This window comes from Protopterus annectens, chromosome 17.part0 (genome assembly GCF_019279795.1).
Source record: "Protopterus annectens isolate FY-2018-M chromosome 17.part0, PAN1.0, whole genome shotgun sequence".
Taxonomy (NCBI): Eukaryota; Metazoa; Chordata; order Ceratodontiformes; family Protopteridae; genus Protopterus; species Protopterus annectens.
In genome coordinates this window covers 346,508,934-346,523,560 of record NC_056751.1, presented here as the reverse complement: position 1 = coordinate 346,523,560, position 14,627 = coordinate 346,508,934, and the positions used below count along the sequence as shown (strand labels likewise).

Here is a 14,627-nt window from a genome sequence, read left to right as displayed (position 1 = left end):
ATTTGAAAATAGATGATGTGCACTTCAAGTTATTCACAAAAGGATTCACTTTTGTACCAGTTACTAAGCCTAGTATGGATAACATCCTGTTGGATATAAGACTTTTCACTAGGAAGCTCAACATGTTACAGATGTTTGGAAAGGACAAGCCACACTACACGAGTAATAATCTAAGCAGACACAGTGTTTATAATCCTCCCCTCCATCAAGATATTCAGAATTTTGAAAATATAGTCAATAATAGAGTTAGAAGGGAATTTAAACAGAATGTGAACACGAATGTCAGTAATTTAACGGATGAAGAGAAGAAACTTTTACACGAACTTAGTGAAAACAACAATATCCGGGTTATGAAACCGGACAAAGGTGGTGGAGTTGTCCTTATGGATAGTTGGGACTACGAGAACAGAATGTTAGAGATATCAAACAATGACAAGTGCTATAGTTCAGTTTCTAAAAATTAAATCAATATTTCATATCATAAAATAGATTACATTATAGAGGACAACTTATCTCAAGGGCTCATAGATATTGAGCTATGGAAGTTTTTGAAAGTTAGTAAACCAGTCATCCCCACGATCTTTGGGATACCAAAGACTCATAAGAATATTCAAAATCCCCCGATGAGACCAATTGTCTCATCACAAGGTTCAAAAACCCAGCCCTTGGCTATATATATATAGATAGCAAACTTAAGAACTACTACATGAAATATTCACACATGTTGGTAGATTCTTGGGACTTCCTACAAAAAATTAGTAAGGATCCTTACAGTGTGGATATGAAATTTATTACTATCGACGTCAAAGATTTATTTTCAGTCATACCTCACAACATTGGAATGGACTGGTTCGAGAATATGTTAATAGAAATGAATTTATTAACACCTAATGAATTTAAACTTGTTTTAGAGTGTATGGAGTTGGTACTCAAAAATAACTTTATATTTTTTCATGGCGATTATTATCACCAAAAAGAGGGAGTAGCTATGGGGGCAGCATGTGCCCCCATTTATGCCAATATCGTAATGTTATACTGGGAAAGACAATATGTTTTTGATACTGAATTTTTTACTTATATCAAAAGCTATTATCGATTCCTAGACGATATATTTATTTTATGGGAAGGCCCTGTTGAAGCCATTGATAGATTTATTACTTTCATTAATCAAAGTACTAACTTTTTATGTTTCACTCACCATATAAATTCACACAAAATTAACTACCTTGATGTAATGCTACGAAAAGACTACCAGTGCAATATGTACAAATCTATTATCTACAGAAAAGAACATTTTTCTAATACATATTTACATTTTAACAGTGACTACCCTGATCACCTTAAGCACAATATAATCAAAGGGCAGATGATTAGAGTGGCTCGTATGATGTCAGATAGGGATAAATTCCTTGCAGAAATAGACAAAGTACAAAATATGTTCCATCTAAGAGACTATCCAGTGGAAATTACACAACCTATAAAAGAAACAATAATTAAAGGATGGGGCGATAAATATATACCTCTATTAAATCATATGAATAACATAACTATTGAAAGAACTGATAAATCATCGCAGAATAATAAAAATGTGTTACCGTATTTGATTCTTACATACCATCAGAACATCGGGTGGCTACATAAATGTATTAATGAGACATGGGATTTGTTCAAAACAGTGTCTATAAGAACTACGATTTTTCATAACAAATTGACATATAGTTATAGGAGAGGTTATAACATAAAAAATATTTTAGAAAAAAAGAAATGTCCTAACCAAGGAGAAATTGTTCAAAACAAAGTAGGTACTTTTAAATGTGGTAGATGCCCCCAGTGTCCATTCATAGCGGGGGAAAAAATAGTAACATTACCTAGTTTGAACATTACGTTGAAGTCTAAGAAATATAGTAGTTGTTACACGAAGGGGTTGGTCTATTTAGTTTACTGTAAATTCTGTGGGGGGTTTTATATTGGCAAAACGGAACGCCATTTGAGAAAAAGGATATATGAGCATATGAGAGATATAAATCGTAAAAATGAAAACAATGCTTTATACAGACATTCTCTAACATGTGATGAGGCTAATTTCAAATTTTGGGTGGTCGAGGTGGTGGACCAGTTAGATAGAGCGGGTGACTGGGAAACCAAATTGGCATATAGGGAAATGATATGGCAGCTCAGGCTAGATGCCTGTAGTGGCAAGGGCCTGAACGATCACATATCCATTGTTCCAGCCCTTAAATTATTATCTAATGACCCTAAACAAAAACATACATAATTTGTATATATTATATATTTCAAATCAAATATTTTATATACAATAGTTTAATTGTGCTATGAATTTTATAGTTATTTTAATTTATTTATGTATATTGGCATATATTGATGCAAACACACATATATTTATATAGACCATGGTTATGGTGACATGCAGTTTTTTACATGTTTATATGTATTTTTATATGTATTTGTATTTGATTGATATGTATAAGTAGTTTTTGAATAACCATACAATTTATTTGTGTATATGCAAATATACCTACATAAAATGTGTATATATATATATATATATATATATATATACAATTTTTGATGGACATATATACACATACATATATACACACAAATTCACATGAATTGTGAATGTAAAATGATAGAATGGTTTTTTAAAAGTTTTTTAAAAGTTTTTCAAGAGTTTAAGAATGTATTGAGATTAATATTTTTGTTCATATCATGAAAGACTAGCCAGTTCACTTTATTTCAGCATAACGTTTAATTGTTTAATTATTTAATTATCTCATTACTTGATCAATTATCACTTGATCAATTACTGTTTTTGGATAATGTATAAAAGGCATTTAGTGTGTAGTAGTACTTGATTCTGATGAGGTCTCCAGCTTCTGGAGATGAAAGCGCTAATTCAACTTGTTAATAAAGACGTTTTGTGACATCTTTGGAACCATTTCTGGGATTTTGGACGTGGTGTTGGTGCTATGGTGTTTTTCTCAGGAAGATAGCCTTCATTGTAGCTTGGAATACCGTGGTATTTGTATGTTTTACTTGTGCTTCGGTTCTTAGTTACCATATAAATTTACCTAACATTATGGATGGACAATTTCCCACAGTTTCCCCAACCAGCTTCGTTGACATGAGTATCCTGAGACAGTGTAGCAACTGCCTCATGTTCATTGACAAACCTCTACTCTTAGTCCATATAAACTCAACATGTGAGAGATGAAACTATATTAAGAACCTTGAATCCATGATTTCTCACACACCAGTTGGTACATATGACAATGACTGTTTAACCAAAGTAGAGAATCACACAGATGCTGGAAGGACTCCAGTTTCTGTGTGATTCTCCACTTTGGTTAAACAGTTTAAGTGGATGAGAAGTTGTGTTTTAATATATGACAATGAGCAGGTTGTTAGCATGCATACCTCACCTCCTACTTTACCCAAACCCACATCACACATACCTACATATGCAGAGGTCCTCACCAGAAACATACCTAAACACCAGAGACCTCTCAAACACAAACACAAGCAAACCACACAAAATACTTTCTCTGCAGAACATAATACACATAATAGCTCACATACCAGTGTCTCACCTGAAAAGCCCTTAAGGCAAACCAAAAAACCAAACATATTAGTCATAGGTGATTCCATCATGACACACAGATGTCCCTCTCACTAGGCTGGATAGGGAAAACATCATGGTCAGCTGTCTGTCAGGTGCCAGGATACACCATATCACACATGCACTCAAGTCTCTCAACAACAGGTACTATTATGACTCCATCACAGTCCACTTTGGTGTGAATAACTTGAGATGTACCTCTCTGGACTATAATGAAGAGATCCAGAACTGAGCTCTTGGACTATGTGTCTCAGGCAGGTATGTCCCTAGCCTCATGCAGCATTTTACCTTCACCAAGGACGACGCCTCAATATAAACAGAAAATGACTTCAATAATTGGCTTAGTTTCTGGTGTCATTCTAAGGGGATCCAGTATCTGTTAGCCTGGGATGACATGATCGACAGACCTCGATGCTTTGCCAGAAATGGTCTTCATCTGCCACCCCTGGGATTTCAGCTACTAGCTAGGGCTCTTGCCACCCCCATAGTCCCTTTTTTAGGCAGTGTCTCAAGGACAAAATTCCCAATGTAAAAACTCCATCTAAAAACAACCTCAAGGTTATGCTGCTAAACACTAGGAGTCTTAACACGAAACTGCACTCACTGGATGCAGTCCTCACCTTGGAAGATGTAGACATTTGTGCAATCATGGAGACCTAGATCAAAGCAGTGGAGAGCCCCCAGCTGTACTGAGTTACACCTCTTTCCACACGTTCAGGCCACAAACTGAAGACATGAAAACTAAATGAGGTGGTGTATCAATTTTCATTAAAGATAAATACACCTACATATTGGTCAAACAGTCTGATTCCCTGGGGAGGGTTCCCGTCAAAACATCAGATCGGATCACCAGAATATCAAATCTGACTTCATCAAGATGACTTTGCCAAATCTTCAGTATATCAAACTCCTGAAACAGTGAAAACCAACCCCAGGAAAAGAACCACTTGGCCACCATGGTGAACTAGCCCTTTCTCTACTGCAGTGTGATCTTGGAGATGGTATATTTAATTGGGGGGTGTAGGGGGTGAAGCCCCCCACTTGGAGGGTTTTGTTGTTTTGCTGTTTGTTGTTTTGTCATGGTGGTCAAGTGATTGTTTATCCAGGGTTAGTTTTCATTTTTCCAGGAGTTTGATATAGTGAAGATTTGGCGATGTTGGATCTGATATTCTGGTCGTTTGATATTTTGAAGAGGATCCTCCCTGCAGATACTTCAGGTGCAATTAACTGTTGATAGGACTCCTAATCAAGTCATTGCCAGCTACAGGCCTCCCACCATTAATCAGGACACTCACTCTGCCTATTTGGATCTGCTTGAGTCTATCAAGATACATCCGAACACCATGGTTTGGGGTGACTTAACTACCCATCCATTGACTGGGTAAATTACTTGTGCTCAAACTAACATGCCTAAAGGTTCCTTGACTTCATTAACTCCAATGCCCTGGCCAGCTGGTTGACATCCCCCACAAGGGGTGCCAACATTCTGGACCTGGTGCTTACCAATATGGGGACCACTGTAGCACTCCCACTGTGAGGTCTTCCCTTGTGATATCTGACCACAAATCAGTCTCATTTGAAGTAATTATCAAACATGACCCCCCCCCCCCAGGAGCAACTAAACTAAAAAACTTCTCCAAAGCAGATTATAACCTCTTACAGGATGGTATAAATAGCTTCTCTGCACCTCCCCCCTCAGATGGTACTAGCAACTATGCCAAGTTCTACACCAATGTTTTATACAAACACCTGTATAACTGCATCGACTTGACCATACCTGATAGAACCAAAACAAGCTCCTCAAGGAAGAGCAAACCTGCCTGGTGGACTACTGCCATTAACAGGCTTTACAATAAGAGGAAAAAGTTGCTATCTAAGAGTGAGAGGTAGCTAGCCTTAAACTGGAAACACTCCCTCATCAGCTTAAACAAGCAAATAAGACTTCTTGTGAAGTCCTCCAAAGCAAACTATGAATCCAAATTAGTTTTCTCAACTAAAGACAACCATAAGGCTTTTTTTAGTTACATCCATAACCTAAAAGGAAAAGCACAGATCTGTGCAGAACTGGTAGTTAATTATATCACATATACTGAGCCTGTGGACATAGCTAACCTGTTGGCTGACAGGTTCTGTGAAAACGTCACTCCCCTGTCCCCGCCACATGTACCCCCATGACATCCCTACCACCTGTCCCCAACCTTGTATCTCTAAAGTGCAGATCATTAATGCCCTCTTTAAGGTCAGGAACACATCTATGGGACTTGATAACATCCCAGGCTGTGTTCTACATGGGCTCCAACAAGAATTAGCAGCACCATTGGGTACTTTTCAATCATAGTCTAAGCACCAGCTTCAACCCAACTGAATGGCAAATGGCCACCATTATTCCCTTGCACAAAGGTTGTGCTTCCTCTGACCCCATGAACTACAGACCTATTAGCCTGACAAGCCTTATTTGCAAGGCCATGGAGCAAATCATCAAGACCCTGGATGAGGGGAAGTCTGTGCATACAGCCTATCTAAACTTAGCCAAGATATTTGACACTATCCCCCACCTAGACATCATTGACGAACTCATCCAGCTAGGTATCAACCCTTATATTATTAGATGGGTCACTAACATAACCCATATGCAACAGCAGACCAGTAACCAGAGGGATCAATCCTGGGATTTCTACTGTCAACTGGGAGCAGTCATAGAATCTCCAAATTATGTCAACATCCTACAAGAGGGTCTTCCACAAACAAATGATTGGTGCCAAAGTCATGGCCTTAAACTCATGCAAAAAATATATTCTCAACCCTTTCAGTAAGGGTGATGTCCCTGCTAACTACCACATCAATAGCAACACCTTAAGTACACACTCAGTGTTGAGAGACCTAGGTTGACAGCAGCCTTACCTTTGACCACCATGTCTCCACAGTGGTAAGAATGGCATTCTATATTGCTCATCTCATAAGTAAGGGCATTGCCTCCAGAAAAAAAGAAGTTATAACACAGAATCTCCAAACAATGTCAACATCCTACAAGAGGGTCTTACACAAACAAATGATTGGTGCCAAAGTCATGGACTTAAACTCAATGCAAAAAAAATTATTATCATCCCTTTTGGTAAGTGCAGCCATGTCTCCACAGTGGTAAGAAGGGCATTTTATATTGCTAATGTCATAAGTAAGGGCATTGTATCTAGAAAAAAAAGAAGTTATAACCTCTCTATAATCTTCCCTCATCAGGACAATAACTGAGTACAATACCCCTTTTGGAATGGACCTTTCCAAGCACCTGCAGCAATTGAACAGACCATGAAGGTTCGTCACAAGGAAAATTCAAGGTCTTCAGCATCTGTCCTATGTGGATCATCTGAAATCACTGTCAGTACATTCTGTTTCATACAGACTACTCAGAGGAGATCTCTGCCTTGCATAAAAGGCAGTTGTTGACCCTGATTTACAGGAAGTGCTGCATATCCGCAAGTCAAATGGTATATGGGTTACTCGCTCTAAAGACCTTAACCTGGTATGTGACATTAATAGAACCTGCTGAAGGGACAGATCTGTCTCCCAGAGGTTACCAAACCTTTGGAACAGACTCCCACTTCATGTCAAACAGAGCATCTCATTGGCCCTCTTCAAATGCAACCTGGGGGATTGGAAGGGTAACCATTAATTTACCCCAGGGATTCCACCCATGTCCCACTTGGACAGGGGCAATTGGTGCTGATCGTAGAAATAAGGGTAGAACTTGGCTAGGCTTGTAAAGGCCCTAGGGCCATTAGCCTAGTAACTTCCTATGATCATGTGATAACATTTAATTAAATCTGAACAATGAGTTAAACATAGGAAAAAGTTAACCTTTTCAGCAAACTGCTTCACAAAACATTTTGATTACAGCTATAGAAGGTAGACTAATTCATATTTGTAGTGGGCTTAAAGGAGGAAAGCAGAAATAATAGACAAAGTAACCATTGGTATTCCACTTAGAATTTCCTAGGGCGAACAAAAGTTGCTACATTACTATGTCCTCCAAGGAAAATACTAACCTACAAAGCTTTCTCAGTACTTTGTAAAATGAAGAAAGATGATGGCATTAGAATATACAATAAAAGGTGCATTAAGCTTTTATGAACTATGAGTTATCCTCCCTATTTTTACAAAATCTCTGTTTCACAAAAAAAAAAAAAAAAAATCAGACATATAAATATATATATATATATATATATATATATATATATATATAGGAATAACTTGATTTGCAGGTTGAGAAACATTATTTCCTTCATAAGTACTTTATCAGGCTGTATTTAAAATTAACTATGCAATCAGGAAAATATTGAGTATGTATTTAGTTAGTTATTTTAATGCCTGTTGACTTGGGTAATGAAATCATCCTTAAAAGGACCCACTACAGTCACTGCTCACAGAAAAAGAAGTTTACATAGTTTCATAATTTTACATATAAAGCATTCCATGTACAAAACTGCAAAGACCTCAGCTATGTAAACGTTTTAAATTTATTATTCATTATACTTTGGAGTAGATGACACAGAAGAAATGGAATGATCTTTTACAGGAAGTTAAGAACTAAACACTGGACAGTCTAGATATGTTTGTGGAATAATGCCATTGTATCTGAAATGTATGATATGCAGTAGTTCTACTCAATATATTGCTGGCTGTAGTCCAGAGTACAGACTGTAAATGTAATGTGAGTGGGAGAGAGCCCTTAACTTACTCATAAAAGTCCTCCTGCCCATAGCCGGCCTTAGGCATAGGCCAACTAGGTGGCCGCCTAGGGCACCTCTCTAGCAGGAACGCTTTTCCAGTAATCTGGATGGTGTAAATAGACCAGGATGGGGGCAACAGGTGGTGTGGGGTGGCGCCATTGAGCCGTTTTGCCTAGGGCACCACTTGACCTAAGGCCAACCCTGCTCCTGCCCATATCATAAAAGGCATAGTAAGTTGTATTAATTTTCCTAATAAATACTATACAAAAATAGCTGTTATGTTTGTCTTTAAGTATAGAATGATTTAACTGTTTTCTCCTGCTAACTTTAGGTAAGTAAATGTCTTTGCTTGCTGTGATGTCAGTGTCACTGTGGAAACTGATGTCTCATTTGTTCACTATCATATTATGAAGCATTCAGCTTTCTCAGCAGTGACATGTGACCCTCCACTCCCAAGTGAACTTATTTAAAGGTTGGTCAGTACACAATGCACTGACAAACCATTGTAGATTTCCTTAGGAACAGGTATGCCTTCTATACTGTATGCATATGGGACTGCACCTCCATGCATGTAACTCAACTTTGAATGTGCTTAATTATGTGTGCATCAATCCAAAACTAGCACTATTCCATTTTAGCATTATATCTAGTTAATAAATCCTACTATGCCAAATGGATCAGCCTGCCAAAAGGACTTCCTATCTGAATTTTTAAAAACTCACCCCCTATCTAAATTCTCAGTCAGAGAACTCATAACTATACCCAGAAATGACTTCTAGTCCCTAACTCCCCTCCATTTTTATTTCACAAATATTTTACTATGAAATCCAGAAAAAGCAAACTGAGCAACTCCCCAGCCACAGACCTCCTAGGGTTGATGAGCTTTACCTGTGGTCTGTTAAACTTTGCCAAGGTCACATTAACAAGCCCTGTTCATACTGTTTATTTGTCTTTCTTCAAAGACTACCTATTGATTTAGGAAGCAGTAAATAATCTGTTCCTTACCTAGCAAATCACTACCAAATTCAATAGCTGATTACAGGTCTATCCCTTTATTATCATATCTATGAAAAATGCTGAAATAATTAATCTATTCACAAACAATTGAATACCTTATAAAAGGCAGTAGTTATAGATCCTAACATGAGTTATTGACTGGAAAAAGTACAGTGACCTCCCTATAGTCATTGACAGATGGCCTACTTCAAAATATCAGTAAGGAAAACCTTGCTGGAGCTATCTTTATTGATGTGGCAAAGGCAGCTAATCTGATCAACTCACAGCTCCTATACCAATAAACCCAGGCATTTGGCCAAGAAATATGCAGAAGTCTTTCAGATGTCCTCAGTTTTTTGTTATTCCATAGAAATTGTGAAATTCTCCACAATATCAGCCCCCAATTCAGTATGTAGTAAAGGGATCCATTCAAGCCATACCTTTTCTACCACTTTTTCAATATTTCACTTTAATTTAATTTAGATTAATATGCAGATGACATGGCCATTAACCCTTCTTTCCACATGCATAAAACAATTAAATAGAAACTAAAATATGACCTCAGAAATAGTTCAGACTTGCTTCATAATGAAGTCTAATTATCAATGTCTCAAAAATAAAGCAATGCTTTTTTTGGAACCAAACACTGACTCAAGCAATTCTCTCCAAACTGCCCTATAACTTACTTTCTGGGGAACAAACTAGAGAACACCAGCCACATCAGATATTCAAGACATTTGGCTGCGACAAATCATTTAGTTTTAATTGACACACACAACTAAGTTGAACATAACTAAACTCCCATTCTGGTCTTAGAAACATCTTTTGACACCTAACCCCTGAAAGTAGAACTGCAAAGAGAGTGGCAAACTCTTACCACAACTAGAATGCAACAAAAAGAACAGATCCACCTAACAAACCACAATGTTGCCATACTGGTTAAGGATTTTGCCTTCCAGACATAAGGTGCAGTGTTTGATTCTCACATGGGGTAATTGGTTAGGCTTAAAGTGGCCCACATGGGTAGTTAGCCTAGTACTAATCTATGAATCTATGAACCTGTATGTCACTTCACAGCACTTTCTGTCTGCCAAATGTATTATTGCAATGTTTGTAGATAATGTCTTCCAGTTAAAGAATGGACAGACATTCTATTAGCTTTGTTGTTCTTTAAATTTACAAAACTTCACTGTGCCTATTTCTTGCAAGCAAATTTATATCTGCCCATTGCAGTAACAACATGTAATCCCATTCCAGTGAAGCCGTCACCATGACATGACATGTGACATCTCCAGAACAAAGTCCATACTATCTCCTTGGGGCTAGGCTCAAAACGTTGTAGTTACCCACCCAGCCACACATAAAGAACTCGAAGACTTCAGTTTAGGCTGCAGTTAGTACAACACCTCTCATGAGTCTAGGTCAAATATTTACCCTTTGTTACTTAACAGCTAACAACCATTAACTTGCTGCTTTTGGCATCCATTTCATAAATCCCTCCGGTAACTATGGGCTCTTCTCAACCTTAGTGTAGAGTTCACCTTCTTTCTGACTTCTGCTAATCATTCAACTCCTGAACTCATTTCCATTCAGGTATGCTGTTTTATCACTCCTTAGAAACAACGTCTGTATGAATATTTTATAACAATGTTACAAATCTAATGGCCTTGTAACAAAACTCTGTAGGCATAGTTAACTCTTGAATTGTTATAACTTTTACTGTTACTAAGAAACTATATATGTATAATTAGTCCTTTAAACTGTTTGCAAATGTGCCTGTAAATAATGCTTTTATTTCTATTATTTGTTCACATTACCTGCTACATGTGTAAACCACAGTCTTTAAATTTGATTAAATATATTTGTGTGAATAATGATTTTCCCCTCATCTTTGCATCCTGTTTTCTGTCAGTCATCAGCTCCCTCCCTGACCATGTAGCCCCCATCATTCAGACAGCTAGCAATGCTGGTTCAGTTTTTTTTTTTTTTTTTTTTTTGCTACAATCCTACCCCCCCTCGTAGTTGATGAAGTTCTAGTAAGGAAATGTGAAATGGTCTGATAGTGAAGGGTACCCCCTACTCCTCACTTCCACAAGAGGCATTTCCAACCAGCCCTGCCCTCCCCCATGGCATAAGTGGCAGTTTCTCCAGTGTCCACAAGGGAAACTGTGCCACCTAATGTGCCATCAAGTGTGAACACCCCTCCCTTCTTTATAACATTTTCCTGAATTAACTTTTCTAATTATAAATGATCTAGGAAATTTGACATATATCTGTTAGGGATCAGTGCATTATCTTGGTCAAAAAACAATGAATAAAATAAATGAAAAACAGACTGAAAAGCAGTGAATGAGTAAGATCTGCATTCACAATGATCCAGCAGAAAATGGCCAGGGTAGAGAGAGAGTTGATGCAAATCACTGACTTCTGGTTGTGATGGACATTTTTGTCCCTAAACAAATGACTTGGCAGACAAAAGGATGCTCAAAATGTGAACTGTCAGTATCTGAGGAGCTCAGTAAATTGGAAGCTGATACAGGTTGTTTACATCTGTCAGCTGTTGAACAACAAGATACAAGGCACTACTGCATTTATCAGAGTTGGTCCACCAGTCTCTCTCTCTCTTTATGTCATATTCTTTGACTTATCTATTGTCTAAACAGTTTTCAAGTTGTATACATTAGCAGAAAAGCAAGTCATCTTAGTAAAGCAGTAAAATGTGCAGGACTGAACAATTACTTAATGAGGTGAGAAGTGTAGACTTAAAAAGCCTATTAAGTTAAATTTAATGAATTTAGCTAAAATTCTGCTACCCTAACATCTAAATTTTTCAATTATTTTAGGTGAGACCACACATAACTGCATCAACAAATCAGTTATACTGTTTATATGATTGGAAATAACTAAAGGTGCTCACTTTTTTAAAACTTGTCTATACATAAGGAGAATCATCTAGCTCTTATATATTTTATGGACCGACTGGCAGAAAATCCTGGAAGCAGCTAATACTAATTAGCCATGTCCTCTCCCTGAAAATGCCATTGGCTTCCAAATTAATTTCCACTGCTGGAGGAAAAAGTGGAAAGTCAAAAAGACACCACCCATTCACTCATATGGAAGCAGTCGAAGTGCAGATAAGTTCAGCAAAGACACGAGGTTGGGGGTATCTGTAGGGATATAAACAAAACTGGATGAATGTGTGGGAGTCTGTCTATCTGGATAAGTGCACTGGGGGGTTACGTAGAGAATCAAGAGTCAGGATGTGTGTGTGTGTGTGTGTGTGTGTGTGTGTGTGTGTGTGTGTGTGTGTGTGTGTGTGTGTTCATAACTGTATTTGTTAATAGATGGATATATGAGTGTATGGAGGATGGAAATGCTTGGAAGTATTTGTGTATGTATTTGTTTGCGTTTGTGTATGTGTATGTGCATATTTAGGTGTGTGTGTGTGTGTGTGTGTGTGTGTATTTGTGTTAGGGGTAACTTTGCCAACATGATGTATAGACCTCCTGGGAAAACATTACTGCCATAAGGTCTGTCAGTGCTAGTGTCAGCTAGACAGCAATTCAGGGATATGCTAATGAGCCAATAATGAGATATTTTGCATGGCAGCTATAGCTTCTTTAAATCACATTTACTCACCACTACCTGGGAAAGGCAGTGCAGTGAGCATTTTTCTGAATCTTAAAATACTTAGACACTACTACTAGGTTCACCTACAAGATGTTGAGTACGTATGAAGGATGTAGCTTATAAAAAGCTAGAAAAGAGAAGACAATTGCCACAGCACTTGGTTATGTGATGAAACATCACACATTTAATGAAAATAAAACAGATTAAGCACTTTCATTCTTGACTTGCAACTTTATCAGAATCTGTGAGTTTAATACATCATATTCTTTTATACAATTTTTCTTAAAGGAATAGCTTATGTAATCCCAAATAATTAATCCTGTTCAGAACATTGGCAAAAACTTTCAATAAATAATATAAACCAGGGGTTCCCAAAGTGTGCGCCGAGGCACCTTGGAGATCCGCTGCTTCCTCACAGGGGTGCCATGAACTAATACCCTTCATTTATGATTTTTTCTTTTTTTCTTTTGTTTTTTAATTTTCGCTGTGTTTGAGCTGACGTCATCACATGTGCGATGATGTCAGCTCTGTCAGAGATACCAGCCTGTCAGTATTGAGCTCAAGGAGCACGCATTTCTTTTTGGCCTGGCTGCTGCGAGCGGGAACGGATCCAGTCTTCAAATAACATGCAGCAGTAAATCAATGTGGTGGTGAGTACTTGGTAATAGCTACTTTAACTTTAAACCTTCATGCTTCTGAAATATATTTCATATGTATTACACTGACTAGTTCATCTCTCTAACATCTCCAAATTTTGTTCTGTTCTCATCCGTAATATTATGACTTGGGGGATAAATATTGGCGAACTGTAATTAATAAATAATGTCAGTAGAGTTAAAGGTGTCTTTAATGTAAAAAAATGCACGTTAATTAACAGTGTCTTGTTCATTCAATCTCTGAAGTTAATATTACTCTATTTTAAAGTCATTGATTATTTTTGGATTTGTCCCTTGCTGTCTGGTATTATTTCTGGTAGACTGGCCCATCTTCTTCTGAGAAGGGGGTGTAACCATGTATTTTATGGGTTCCAAGGGTTCATTATCAAACAGAAACATTGCTTGCTTCACATTCATTATTCCCTAATGCCGTCTTTGTCTAGTTGCGATAGAACGGAGGGAAGTTTAAAAACGTGGAAGAGTAATGCATCTGGTGAGCATGTATCTTGTAGTAATGCTGCCCGGTGCCCGCTGCTTTGCATTCTTGTTTTTTTTCTTTACATGATCAAGCTCTTTTTATCTTGGGCTTTATATGCTTGGGAAAACGTTTCACTAAAGGATTCATTTGAATGCATGTTCTTTTGAAATGCACACAATTGGTTATTTTTTGTGGTTGATTTTTTTTAGGCAATGGTTCCAAAAGTAGCTAGTATGTGTGTGTGTGTGTGTGTGTGTGTGTGTGTGTGTGTGTGTGTGTGTATATATATATATATATATATATATATATATATATATATATATATATATATGAAACTGTTTTATTTCGTTAAATTTTATTGTACATTTTACTGTATTATTTTGAATTGGGCAAGGAAATCATTTGTGTGTTGGGAGACTGCTTTATATGGAGCTTTTGCTTTGTTAAATTGGCACCAGAAAAATAGGATGCAATGCCGGTTGATGATGATTAGCCCACTGCGC

General features: G+C 37.4%; 1 protein-coding gene and 1 non-coding gene across 2 annotated transcripts in view; both read left to right on the top strand.

The window, feature by feature from the left end:
* The window catches only part of TPH1 (tryptophan hydroxylase 1), a 166,202-nt gene that overhangs the window by 24,355 nt on the left and 127,220 nt on the right, over positions 1-14,627 (top strand). The gene's annotated exons all lie outside the window — the stretch shown is intronic.
* The window catches only part of LOC122791861, a 76-nt gene continuing 49 nt past the window's right edge, over positions 14,601-14,627 (top strand). Inside the window, exon 1 of the transcript XR_006363217.1 lies at positions 14,601-14,627. This exon is cut by the window's right edge and continues 49 nt beyond it. This is a non-coding gene — a non-coding RNA (small Cajal body-specific RNA 18).